This window comes from Oryx dammah, unplaced genomic scaffold (genome assembly GCF_014754425.2).
Source record: "Oryx dammah isolate SB20612 unplaced genomic scaffold, SCBI_Odam_1.1 HiC_scaffold_6, whole genome shotgun sequence".
Classification (NCBI taxonomy): domain Eukaryota; kingdom Metazoa; phylum Chordata; class Mammalia; order Artiodactyla; family Bovidae; genus Oryx; species Oryx dammah.
The window spans coordinates 6,420,846-6,434,363 of NW_024070190.1; the positions used below are offsets into that span (position 1 = coordinate 6,420,846).

The window sequence follows — 13,518 nt, forward strand, 5'->3', positions numbered from 1 at the left end:
ATTTTTTGTTGCTTGAGGAGAAGTTTGGCCAGGTACAAGCACTGCAGCAAAGGACCCCAGGTCCCAGCCTGCCTCAAAACCTAAGAGTGGAACACTGGTATAATTTTCTGTTGTTGTTCAGTCACTAAGTCATGTCTGACTCTTTGCAACCCCATGGACTGCAGCACGCCTGGCTTCCATGTCCCTCACTATCTCCCAGAGTCTGCTCAAACTCGTATCTATTGAATCGAAGATGCCATCCAACCGTCTCATCCTCTGTCACTCCCTTCTCCCGCCTTCAATCTTTCCCAGCACCAGGGTCTTTTCAAGTGAGTCTGCTCTTCACATCAGTTGGCCAGAGTACTGGAGTTTCAGCATCAGTTCTTCCAAAGAGTATTCAGGGATGATTTCCTTTAGGATTAACTAGTTTGATCTTGCTGTCCCAAGTACTGGTATAATTACTCCACTGATTATGACTGAATTTCTGGTAAACCTCTTTATAAGCCAAAAAGAAGGCTTGAGAGATAGATGTAGTGGAGAAGCATTTACAGTACCCATTCCTGGGAGGAGCTCCTGTCCTCCATAAAGTAAAACCACAGTAGATTGTTTTTTGTTTGTTTGTTTTGTTTTTGCCATGCCATACGACTTGCAGTATCTTAGTTCCCCTACCAGGGATTGAACCCAGGCCACCCAGGCCACAGCAGTGGACTGAGTCTTAACCACTGGACCACCAGGGAATTTCTGTGTTGATATTTCTGTTGATGTGCCAAACATGAGAGGGAAATTAAGCCAAGAATAATCCCTAATGATATTTGATCTTTTGTTTCAGATGTCTGTTTATTGTGAAAAGCATGCATATAAGAATCAAAATGAAAATCCTATCCCAGACTACAAACACAGCTTGAAAGAATTCAGAGAGACTGACACCCTAGCCATCTCTGGAGATACTGACTCAATGGACATAAGAGACAGATATTTGGCAAACCTATTTAAGGATTGTTGAAATATACTGGGGCTTATATAATACAGATACTCTTTAGCTATTTATTTATTCTGTTACAATGATTCCTACTAATGTCAAATCCTCCTAGGTATTGTCACCTGCTACCAACACAACATGTTTTAGTTCTATAAAGTCAGAGAAACTAAAATATCTGTGCCACTTAATGTTTATATTGAGTAACTTGGGTATCCTTTCTCTCTTATAACACTTTCCCCCAACCATGTCAACAGTGTTGAATCCTGTTTATAACAGTAACAGCAGACATTAACACAGTCCTTATTCCAGGCTTAATAGGATGAATGGGGATTCAGCAATGATCAAGTCAAGCATGATCCTTCCTTACTCTCATTGATCTTAAAGTTGTCTCTTCTTTTTTGAAAATCCCACTCTTTCTTATTTAACCTCTTTTGTGGTGCTCAAAGTAAAAATGATTGCCCCAGTCTTACCATAACATACTCACTGCCTTTGAGAAATCAGACTGAACTTTACCTAAGGAGTGGCAAAACTCGCTGTGCCTCCTTCGCAACTGTTCTTTTTCTGCCTTCCAGTATCTGTGTGTCCACCAGATGAATTCCTATTCTGAGAGAACCCGAAGAAGTACAGTAGGGAGTCACTAATCATTTGTTGGATAACAAATGACACAACTTTGGGTTACTTACACTGTGAGTCTACATTTTGCCTCTTGAGTCTGAACCAGCAATAGTATAGAGAAGTTTCCCTCAATATTTTCTGGTACCTGGAGAACCAGAAAAATCTTTCATGGGTTGCTTTCACTATTTGTCTTGGTACACTGATTTAGTTATGCTAAAGAGAAACCTAAACAAACTAGCTATGACAAGCCTAGACAGCGTATGAAAAAGCAGAGACATCATTTGCCAACAAAGTGATGTCTCTGTGACTAAAGTGCCATATAGTTAAAGCTATAGCTTTTCCAGTAGTCATGTATGGATGTGAGAGTTGGACCATAAAGAAGGCTGAGTGCCAAAGAACTGATACTTTCAAATCATGTTGCTGGAGAAGACTCCTGAGTGTCCCTTGGACAGCAGGGAGATCAAACCAGTCAATCCTAAAGGAAATCAATCCTGAATATTTACTGGAAGAATTGATGCTGAAACTGAAGTTCCAGTACGTTGGCCACCAAAGAACTGACTCATCGGAAAAGACCCTGATGTTGGGAAAGATTGAGTGTAGGAGAAGAAGGGGATGACAGAGGATGTCAATGAACATGAATGTGAGCAAACTCCGGGAGTTGTGAAGGACAGGGAAGCCTGGAGTGCTGCAGTCCATGAGGTCCATGGGGTCACAAAGAGACACTACTTGGCTAGTGACTGAACAACCACTAAACAGAAAGCATGATCTTATCCTTAGCCAGGGCAATTGTATCAATATTACCCTAACTGCTCACAAGGTTACTTTTGTTAACTGAGGACTGTAGGATTTCTAACTGCATCCTGGGTTTAAAAGTATTTGACCACAAGTCTAAACTATTATTCATTCATTCAACAAATGGTTATTGAGTGACTACTCTGGCTGTAGAAGATATAACAGAGGACAAATTAAACAAATATTCCTACTCCCATGGAACTTACATTCTATCTGGAAAGAAAGGAAAGAAGCAAGATAAGTAAAATACTATTTAAAGTAATGTTAAGGAGAAAATAAAACAGAGAAAGGAGACAAACATCAGGAAAAGGGGGATTACAATTCTTGATATGAAAAGCCTACCAAGGAGTTGTATTTTGAGTGTAGACCTGGAGAAGGTGAAGGAGTGCGCTATGTAAATATTTGGAGGGGAATATGCCAGGCAGAGAAGAGTAGGTGTAAAGGCCCTTGGTGGAAGCTTGCTCACTATGTCTTAAGAATAGCAAGGAGGCAAATCTGGCTGAAGAGGAATAAGCTAAGGAGAAAGTAAATAGAGGTAAAATTAGAGAAAAATGGGGCAGATTACACAGTGCCTCATAAGTCACTGTGAAAACTTGGGCTTTTATGAGAAGTGAAAAAGGAGCCACTAATAGTTATAAGGAGGAATGACATGATTGATGTATGCTTTATCATGAGTGCTACTGTTGTTTTGTTGAACTAAAAATTAAAGAGGGGCAAGGAGGGACTTCCCTGGTGGTCCAGTGGCTAAGACTGCACACTCTCAATGCAGGGGGCCTGAGTTCAATCCCTGGTCAGGGACCTAGATTCCACATGCCAGAGCTAAGAGTTTGATTGCCAACTAACGATCCCAAATGCAAAAAAAAAAAAAAGGAAGAAGAAGAAGAAGACCCCATGTGCTGCAAACTAAGATCCAGAACAGTCAAATAAATAAATTTTTTTTTTAAGAGGAGCAAGGAAAGAAGTAGGAAGAGCTGAGGAAGATGTTGCAGTATTCCATATGAGAAACAATGGTGACTTCAACTTGAGTGGTAGTAGTGGAAATGGTACCAAGTGATCAAATTCTGGATGTATTTTGAAGAGAGAGCCAGTAAGATTTACTTGTTGGATCAGACTGGGGTGAGAGAGTAAGGGATGACACCAAGAATTTTGGCCTGAGTAACAGGAAAAAAAGGAGTTGCCATTTACTGAGATGAGGATGATGGCAAGAGGAGCATCCTAGAGCAGGGATGCTTGTCAGACATCAAAGCGAATGTGCCGAATAGGCAGGGGAATGTGAGTCTGGAGCTGAATGCAGAGGTCTGGGCTGGAGATCTGGTGGTCCAGTGGCTAAGATTCCTTGCTCCCAATGTAAAGGGTCCAGGTCCAATTCCTGGTCAGAGAACTAGCTCCTGCATGCCACTACTAAAGATCCTATGTGTTGCAATTAAGACCTGGTGCAGCTAAATAAATAAATAAAGTTAATTAATTAATTTAAAAAAGTCTAACCAGGGAGCTGGGAGTCGGTGTTCTATATGACTAAAGAGTCAGACACGACTGAGTGACTGAACTGAACTGAAACCAGTCAAGTTTTCTCAAGGTTCTGAAGGTTCAAGATTCCAAGCTGCACAGAAGATGAATGATCCTGCATGCTGTGATTAAGACCCAGAACAGCCAAATAAATAAACACATATTTTTTAAAAATTAAAAAATAATTTTTTTTTAAAATTAAAAAATAAATTTTTTTAAAAATAAAGTGACTGGAGGAAACCTCCAAGGAAGTGAAAATAAATAAAAGAGCTTGCTCAGAGGTCACAGAGACGAGGAAGAACCAGCAAAGGAGACAGGGGACAAAAACCAGCAGCGTGGTATTCTGGAAGTGAAGAACGTGTTTCTAGGGGAGAGTGATCAACTGGGCCAAACACTGCTTTAGGTCACAGGAATAAGAACTGAGACGTGACCTCTGGATACAGCAATCTAGAGGCCTGCAGTGAGCTCTGATAAGAGCAGCTGGTGGAAGAGTGAAGACAAAAATTTAATGGGTTTGAGTCGATGAGGAAACAGGATGAGCAGAATTGGACACAGGCGAATATAGAGAATTAGTTCATGGGGTGTTCTGTAAAAAGAAAGGCCTGGCAGAAACAGGGTCAATAAAGAGTTCTTAAAGGATGGGTGTTAAGAAAAAAAGGATGGTGCAATTATGATACTTTGTTTTAGAGGTGGTTTTTTTTTTTTTACTGTACCTCTCAGCATGTGGGGTCTTAGTTCCCTGACCAGGGATCAAACCCATGCCCTCTGCAGTGGAAGCATGGAATCTTAACTGCTGGATGACCAAAGTAGTCCCTGACAACATGTCTTTATATATTGATGAATAAGTCTATAGATTGGCAAGTTGACACACAGGAAAGAGAAGAGAGAATTGTTAGAGCAATGCTTTTAAATTGACAAAAGGAATAGGGCTAGTGTGTAAGGGGTGGGCAATGAAGAACGGCAGATGCAGGCTGGGTAGATGTGGCAGGAGATATGACTATCCTTGGGTTTCTATACACTTTTTACAAAAGAAATAAAACTTTTGGTTAATGTACTTATACATAATGATAGTGATGGCTGACATACTCACTTTGGGATGACCAGATTATCTTTGTTTTTTTAAAAGATTTTTTTTTTATGTAGACTGTTTTTAAAATTTTTATTGAATTTGTTACAGCATTGCTTCTGTTTTATGTGTTAGTTTTTTTGTTGTAGAAGCATGTGTGATCTTAGCTCCCCGACTGGGGATTGAACATACATGGCACCCCCTTGCTCTCAGAAAATGAAGTCTTAACCACTGGACCACTAGGAAAGTCCCAAGAAGATTATCTTTAACATTTGAAAAGTATACATGTTGCAAATGCTGTTGCCGTCAACACTGGGAGGAATGTTATAGTAACATTCCAAGACAGTGTGGTGACCTTCCTCCCAAATTGTTCTTCCTGGATATGCCTCTCTTGTTGTTTTAAAGTGTTTCCTTAATAATCAACTCTACTAAAATAACCCCACAATAATTAGCTCCCTTCATGTAAATACCAGCTATTTTTTAGTTTGGATCTTTGAGTCACAAAGTTTTTCTATTTTTTTTTTTTTTTCTCAAAGTAGCCTACATTCTTGTTTCTTAAGCTTGATTATGGGCCATTTCAAAAACTGGTAAAATACAGCTGCTGACTGCTCCATTCAGTTAATTTTTAATTTATAGCTACTTTCCAGTTCAAGTGATTAAAGGTAGGAACATGAGATAATGGGTCATTTACTGAGTTGTTGATACTGATGCTCATACTGAAAATGGGAAGGGATCATTCTAGAATGCTTAAAATATGTTAGAAGAAGACTTTTTGTTTGTTAGTTGATAAAAGGCTTGGCGTAGCTCTCTGTTGTTTCAGTGAAAGCACTAAAGTCAGGATTGAAAACCTCTTAAGGATCACCTGGCCCAATCATTCATTTGATGCTTCAACTCCCCTGTAACATCTCTGCTAATGTGTCCACACTTTCCTTAGCTCTAATGCCAGGAAAGTGACTACTTTACTCCTCTACATCATAGAAATTAACATACAAGGACACATCTGGAGGTTTCTCTTTAAAGTGATGATGATGAATTATATGAAAGTTTTCAGGACAGTCAAGAGATTTTTCAGTTGCTATACAAAGGATTATAAATCAGAATTCTGGTTTTACAGAGATGCAAATGGGGACATGCAGGTGGAAATTCAGGCATAAGTACCTTGTACAGCAGGCTGAGATGCTGAGAGTCCCAAGCTAATCCTGGTCTGAAGCACTAGTCACTTCACAGTTGAGGGCAGAGGATGATGTGGAAAGTCTGAGCTGTAGGCTGCTCTCCCAAAGCTATCCTGTGTCTGAATTGTCTTCCCTAAACTTGACAGAATGGCTGACAGCTTTCTTGTCTTTGATTTAGCTCAAGGTACCTGGTTCGCTGCAAGATTTAAAATCCCCCCGTCCTGGTTCATCATTTTGGTCAGAAGATTTAGTTCATAATCATTAATGTTTGATAAGATAATTGGACAAAACTATGCATCCTTTTTCCTCTTAAATACACATAATACAGACAGGGTGAAATCATTTCAGGTTAATGAAGTTGATGTTTTATCTTTGCTTTAATTGATATGGTTAGCATTAATTCCAGCTGAAATAATGTTTTCCATTTTTTATATAAACCTCAGAGACATTACTTTGCCCACAAAGGTCCGTCTAGTCAAGGCTATGGTTTTTCCCGTGGTCATGTATGGATGTGAGAGTTGGACTGTGAAGAAAGCTGAGCGCCAAAGAATTGTTGCTTTTGAACCATGGTGTTGGAGAAGACTCTTGAGAATCCCTTGGACTGCAAGGAGATCCAACCAGTCCATTCTAAAGGAGATTAGTCCTGGGTGTTCTTTGGAAGGAATGATGCTAAAGCTGAAACTCCAGTACTTTGGCCACCTCATGGGAAGAGTTGACTCATTGGAAAAGACTCTGATGCTGGGAGGGATTGGGGGCAGGAGGAGAAGGGGATGACCGAGGATGAGATGGCTGGATGGCATCACGGACTCGATGGACGTGAATCTGAGTGAACTCCGGGAGTTGGTGATGGACAGGGAGGCCTGGCGTGCTGCGATTCATGGGGTCATAAAGAGTCGGACACAACTGAGCGACTGAACTGAACTGAACAGGATAATAAGTTTACTAAAAAATTATTTCACTGGGGAGAGAGGGATGAATGGGTGGAGCACAGAGAATTTTAAGAGCAATGGGACTCTTCTGTGTGTGCGTGCTCAGTTACTTCAGCTGTGTCCAACTCTCTGAGACCCTATGGACTGTAGCTCACCAGGCTCTTCTGTCCATGGGAATCTCCAGGCAAGAATACTGGGGTGGGTTGCCATGCCCTTCTCCAGGGGATCCTCCTGACCCAGGTATTGAACCCGAGTCTCTTGCACTGCAGGCAGATTCTTTACTGCTGAGCCACCAGGGAAGCCTCAGAACACTTCTGTATGATGCCCTAATGATGTCAATGTATGCTTATCAAAACTACATTCTATATGTAGAACACAAAGAATAAACCCTAATATAAACTATGGACTTCAGGCAATAATAGTGTGTCCATATTGGTTCATTGATTGTAACACAGGTACCTCTGTGTTGGGGGATGTTGACAGAAAGTGAGGCTGTCCTTGTACGGGGCAGGGGTATAAGGAAAGGGGTATTTTCTGCTCAGTTTTGCTGTAAACTTAACACAATTCTAAAAATAAAGTCTATCAAAAAATGATTTCACAAAGCTTTCAGAGTTTTGAAGAAGCACAATTACTCATTTCCAAAATGTTTTTTTGTTATTAGAAAACTTGGAGTCATTTTAAATAAACTGTTACCAATGGCAATTAAAAACTATAGTGAAGGCATTTACTTCTTTGTTAAATTATTTTGTACAGTGAAGAATCATTCTAATTTAGTTGTATGACAAACTTAGGGACGTCTGAGAAAAGCACCATAGATGAGGAGTATTAGATTTTCAGATTTTTTTTTTTAAGGCAGAACCTGAAAACTGGGCAGAAAGATTCTCTCAAGTAATTGCAAAGTAATCTCCGGGATAACTGGATATTTTCTCTGGGTCTTCTGATGGTTTTATAACCTGGTGGCAACTTCAGACTAGTGAAAATAGGTAGTATTTTCTAAGAAATAGCCAGTTGATTTTATTGTACAGCATGATGGAAAGTGAACCTCTGGAGTCATGGAAGAAAGGAGAGGCGTAAATGACCTGTTTCATTCTTGGGGGCTGGGAGAACCCCTGGAATGCAGTTTAGTATGATGGCTCATCCTGCCTCCGTGGGTGTCTAAGACAATTGTCACAAACAACAAGAATCCCAATCCTAAGAGGTATTGGGTGAGGGGCACTTAGAGTGCCTCGTAGAGTATGTGTTATACTCATCTTTTTCCCAGAAAAGTGAATTTTTTTGTTTAATTAAAAAAGAAAAAAAAAAATTTTTTTTTTTTTTTTAATTTTTTGGCTGCATTGGGTCTTTGTTGCTGTGCACGGGCTTTCTCTAGTTGCGGCAAGCAGGAACCACTCTAGTTGCCGTGCTTGTGCTTCTCGTTGTGGTGGCTTCTCTTGTTGCAGAGCACGTGCTTAGTTGCCCAGCTGCCCCACAGCATATGGAATCTTCCAGAAACAGGGGTGGAACTCATCCCCTGCATTGGCAAGTGGACTCCAACTACTGAACCACCAGGAAGTCTTTTTTTTTTTAAGGCATCAAAATTTTTATTAACCCACTTTCTTGCTCAATTTTATCATTACAAGCCAAATGAATCTCTTTTTGACCCAGAGTTATGATGGGAATTATCAAGTTCCAATGTGCCTTTAAGTTTCTCTGGCTCCTCTGAACCTCTGGCTGTCACTTTTCTTGTCCTCTCTCGCTTAACAGTATATTCCAACCTGTGTAAAATAGGGACTAAAAGTACCAGTCTTTGCTCTGAGGTTGAAGAGAATGCCAAGCACTAAGCCAGGCTCTCAGGAGCCTCAAACTCCAACAGTTCCTCCCTACCCTTTGACAAATCCCCTTCTTCCTTGTCATGGGCTGAGGAACCAATGAACTTGTCATCAAGAACATGGGTATAAAATCCACAGGCCAAGCAAGGGTCTGGATAGTAAAGTGCATGGGCTTTGTTCCTACCATTGCCAACTTCCAGCCTAAGGAAAGACTGACTGAGTGAGAAGTTCAAAAACCCCTGAGCTCAAGGCTCTTTCCCTGTGGGTAACTCCTATGTACCTCCATCATGACCAGGGCTTGAGGGAGGACTTTTCAATTCCCCCCGCCACACTTGGGACAGCATGAGGAATGCAGCAGGGGCTGAAGACTGAGTGACTAGCCCCAGGGAGTCGACGGGGGACATATCAAACCAACTTCAAAGGTGGTGGCATCTTTGCTCTTGGGGAGGAGAGGTGGGGGGCTTCCCAGGTGGCTCAGTGGTAAAGACTCCGCCTGCCAGTGCAGGAGATGCCAGAGATGCGGGTTCCACCCCTGGGTCGGGAAGATCCCTTGGAAGAGGAAATGGCCACCCACTCCAGTATTCTTGCCTAGAAAATCCTGTGGAGAGAGGAGTCTGGAGGGCTACAGTCCATAGGGTCGCAAAGAGTCAGATGGGACTGAGAGACTGAGCATGCTTGCAGGAGAGGAGGGGCCCAGGTAAGGACAGCAACTGGCAGGCAAAGGGCAGGCTTGGTTCTTAGTGATCAGGCTGGAAGGGGCCATCATGGGACAGGCCCAGGTACTGGGCCTGCTTCTCAGTCAGCTTGCTCAGCTTCACATTCAGCTTGCCCGGGGGGCTTCAGCCACTGCTTTATCCAGGTTCTTGGGCAGGAAGGAGACCTCCACAGGATGCTTATCTGGGTGGGTCCACAGCTCAGTCTTCTCCAGCACCTGATTGGTGAAGGAGTCGCTCATCATGAAGCTGGGGTGGCCCATGATGCAGCCCTGGTGGACCAGCCGGCCCTTGGCCAGCCCGATGATCAGTGCCCATTCTGCAACAAGTAGCAGTTCACCTGGGGCTTGATGTTTGCCTTCTCCACAGTACTCTCATTCAGGCACTGGATATCAATCTCCATGTTAAAGCATTTGATTTACACACAGTGACGTAATCTTTCATCTGTTCAAAGTGTGGGTTGACGGATGAGGTCGGTATAGCCAATGGTGGTGACAAAATGCTGCCCTCCTGCTGGGTCTCATCCATGATGGTCACCTCACACCTCTCCATGGCAGCCTAAAGCACGTTGATGGAGTTCGTCTCCCCTATGATGAATCGGGCCCCGAAATCCCTTAGGGCCTGGGCACAGCCGTTGCCCTTGTCGCCACACCCCACTACCACTGCCGTCCTGCCCGCTTTCATCATGTCAGGAGTTGTTAACACTGACAGCAGGCACCTTCAGGATCCCATTGATCATCCTTTTATACAAGTTGTGGAGCCACATTGTGGTCTCTTCAGAGATGCCTCAGATGTGAGACTGGAGCTGCGGGTACTCGGTGTGGATGCAGTTGGTGAGGTTAGCACCGTTGCCCAGCATCATGTTGAAGGGCACATTCCTGAAGCACAGTGTCTGCTGGAGGCACCACAGATACTCCTCATCCGTGTCACTCTTCTGGGCATGGAATGCCAGCCTTGGCAATGGCAGCTGTTGCGTGGTCCTGGGTAGAGAAGATATTGCAGCTGGACCACTGCACCTCACCACCCAGGCAGACGTGGGTCTCACTGAGGACAGCTGTCTCCATGGTAATGTGCAGGCAGACAGCAACGTGGCGCCCTTCAGTGACTTGGAGGCAGAGTACATCTCCTGCACGCACATCAGGCCTGGCAGCTCATTCTCTGCGAGGTCCAGGGCTTTGCGTCCCAGGCAGCCAGGCTGAAGTCAGTGGCTTTGTAAAGCAGCTTGTTGGACATGCTGGTAGTGTTTCTGTTTCTGCAAGGAGTGGCGAATGCCGGCAAAGGGGACTGGGCCTCAGGCTGGGAACAGGAGCTGGCAGGGCAACACCGTGCAGGGTGAGAACAGAATATTTTAGGTAACATTCTAAATGTTGGTCGTCTTGCTCAAGTGGAAGGGAAAACTTGAATGTGTATATATGAGAGAATATAAAAAATAAACAAGCTACAAGGATATATTGTACAGCACAGGGGATATAGCCAATGTCTTATAATAACTTTAAATGGAGTATCAGTTCAGTTCAGTCACTCGGTCGTGTCCGACTCTGCAACCCCATGAATCGCAGCACGCCAGGCCTCCCTGTCCATCACCATCTCCCAGAGTATAAAATGGAGTATAATTTATTTTAAAAATGGAATCATTATGTTTTACACTCAAAACCAATAAAATATTGTAAATCAACTATGCATCATTTAAAAACAAAAACCAAATAGTTCCCTGGCAGTTCAGTGGTTAGGGCTCCAAGTTCATACTGCAAGGACATAGGTTCAATCCCTGGTTGAGGAACTAAGATCCCATATGCGAAGCATGGCATGACAAAGAAAGCAAACAAATAAATAAACAGAAACGTTCCTAAATAGAACAAAGGAAATAATACCCAACAGAAACCAGCAAGTATGTGATTCTGTTAAGGCCAATTGGGATCTAAATCTGAGTCAAGATGTTGGCCAATGGGTGAGAATGATGGCGTTCAGATTCCTGCCCAACTGAGACTGGACAATCAAAACCAGACTCTACTGGCGGAAGGGGCTGTGGAAGGGAGACAGGAGGGCAGGAGGGATGGCGAGAGGAGGTGGGAATGTGACCAGTGGAGGAGCAGCAGCACAAAGAAGCAGCAGCTGACGGAACTCCATATATAATATCTGCTTGACTGGACTCAGGTAAAAGCACTGAATTTGAAGAAACTAAACTTCTTGAGGATCCCAATGACTGGGGTTGCAGATCGACAGGAGGAAAGAACTCAGTCATTGCCGACATAGAAACACCTCCAGCAGGCACTGAATAACCACCTGGAACCATCTCTGCCGTTCCCTGTCTGCAGTCACCGTCTCCGTGACCTTGGTATCCCATTCTATTCCCTGGGGTGTTCATTTTTGCGTTATGCAAACATTCTTTCTTGGTCGTGTGCCCTGGAGCCTTTGCGGAGTGGATTGGAATAGGAGAGTGAATAGAAGACAGACAGCGTGCAGGAAGTGACAAAGGACTTTGTGATTATACAGTCTTTTGCATTCTAGAAATTAGAGTGGGGGGGATGAAATCAGCAGAATTATGACTCTAGTTTTCCCAGTTATTTACATTTAATAGGAGTTTCCCTGATCACATAATATATGAACTTCTAGCATAATACCATAATATGTTTGTTATATAAAAGAAAGTTTTATCCAAACTACATATATCACTATGTAAACTCCTTTAGAAATGGAAATAATTCTGACTCAAGTTTATCAGCTTTAAAGCTGTTAAGTGAAATAAGTTAAGTGTCACAGCTGAATAAATATTCAAGAAAAACAATGAATGCTTTAGGTAGGCAACGAATAACAAGCCATGGGCAGCCAAGTTCTTTTGTTTTTAGTACTTTTCATCTCTATTGTGAATTGAAAAGGGGAGGAAATGCCCATAGTAAAATTTAGAAATCCTATCATCAAGCAAAAATTCTCTTTATAGCTAAGTTACAGGTAGAAATTCACTTTAAAAAATGCTGTGGCCAATTGTTAACACAGCATTACCATCTACAAATACAGTTCTTTAAACACAACAGATTGTCATTACTCAGCAGGTTCATTAATCACAATTCAGCTTGCTATCAGGAGTGAAAATTACTGGTGTTATTAAATTTCCACCCCATTACCTTGACTTTTATTTAGAAACATTCAACAATCTCCTCCTTCATTAGAAGTCACAAGTTAACCAAGCCAAAAAAAAAAAAAAAAAGTCATCAAGAAGCACAATTTGATGATATCTTGGAAATGTAAATACTTAGTGCAATTTGGTTAATTCACAAAGTCTCTTAAGCATTATAGTAATCTACTCCAGACAATTCTCAAGCCTTTGCTTCAACTGTTAGCTATGGACATTTCAAAAATTGCTTGAGAAAAAAACAGAACTCTTGACATAGTAGATTTCTAGTAATTGTCTCAACCCGTCCTCTGACAATTACTCCTTCAGTTATCTTTGTTTTTGTTTTTTTCGCTAGTCCCCCAATACCCTCTGTTAAAAGAAGTGTAATTCACTGCCTTAAAGAAAAGCTGCAGGTTTCATCTTAGTGCCTTCACCAGAAATGTTCTGGTCTAAGGAAGCCACTTCCCATCTGTCCACAGGAAAAGTTCTGGGTACCATACCCAGAACTGGTTCTCAGATAGATGTCCTCCAAGATAAATTAAGATCCTAACTGATATTAACCAATCAACAAATGTTTATCAATTACTGTTCATAGGAACTGAGATAGCCATTAAAGAGAACAGAGTATAAGAAGATCGAGTCCTCTACAGCTTTACCCTCTAGATGTCTATAATATATGTATTCACAGGACCAACTAATACAGAGCAGCAGATTGTTGGCGTTAAAATGAATGTACTAGGTAGGAACTATCAGAATGAATGTTTGAATGTCTTACTCCTAACTACAGAGATGAGAAAATTCGGTCATCCTCTCAGAGCAGAAGTGAGATAGGCTGTGAAAAGTAGGG

The 13,518-nt window shown here is 42.1% G+C and overlaps 1 pseudogene; it reads right to left on the reverse strand.

Annotated features, from left to right (window-relative positions):
- Window positions 1-9,583: 9,583 nt before the first annotated feature.
- Window positions 9,584-10,792, reverse strand: LOC120865412 (annotated as a pseudogene).
- Between the last annotated feature and the right edge of the window lie 2,726 nt (window positions 10,793-13,518).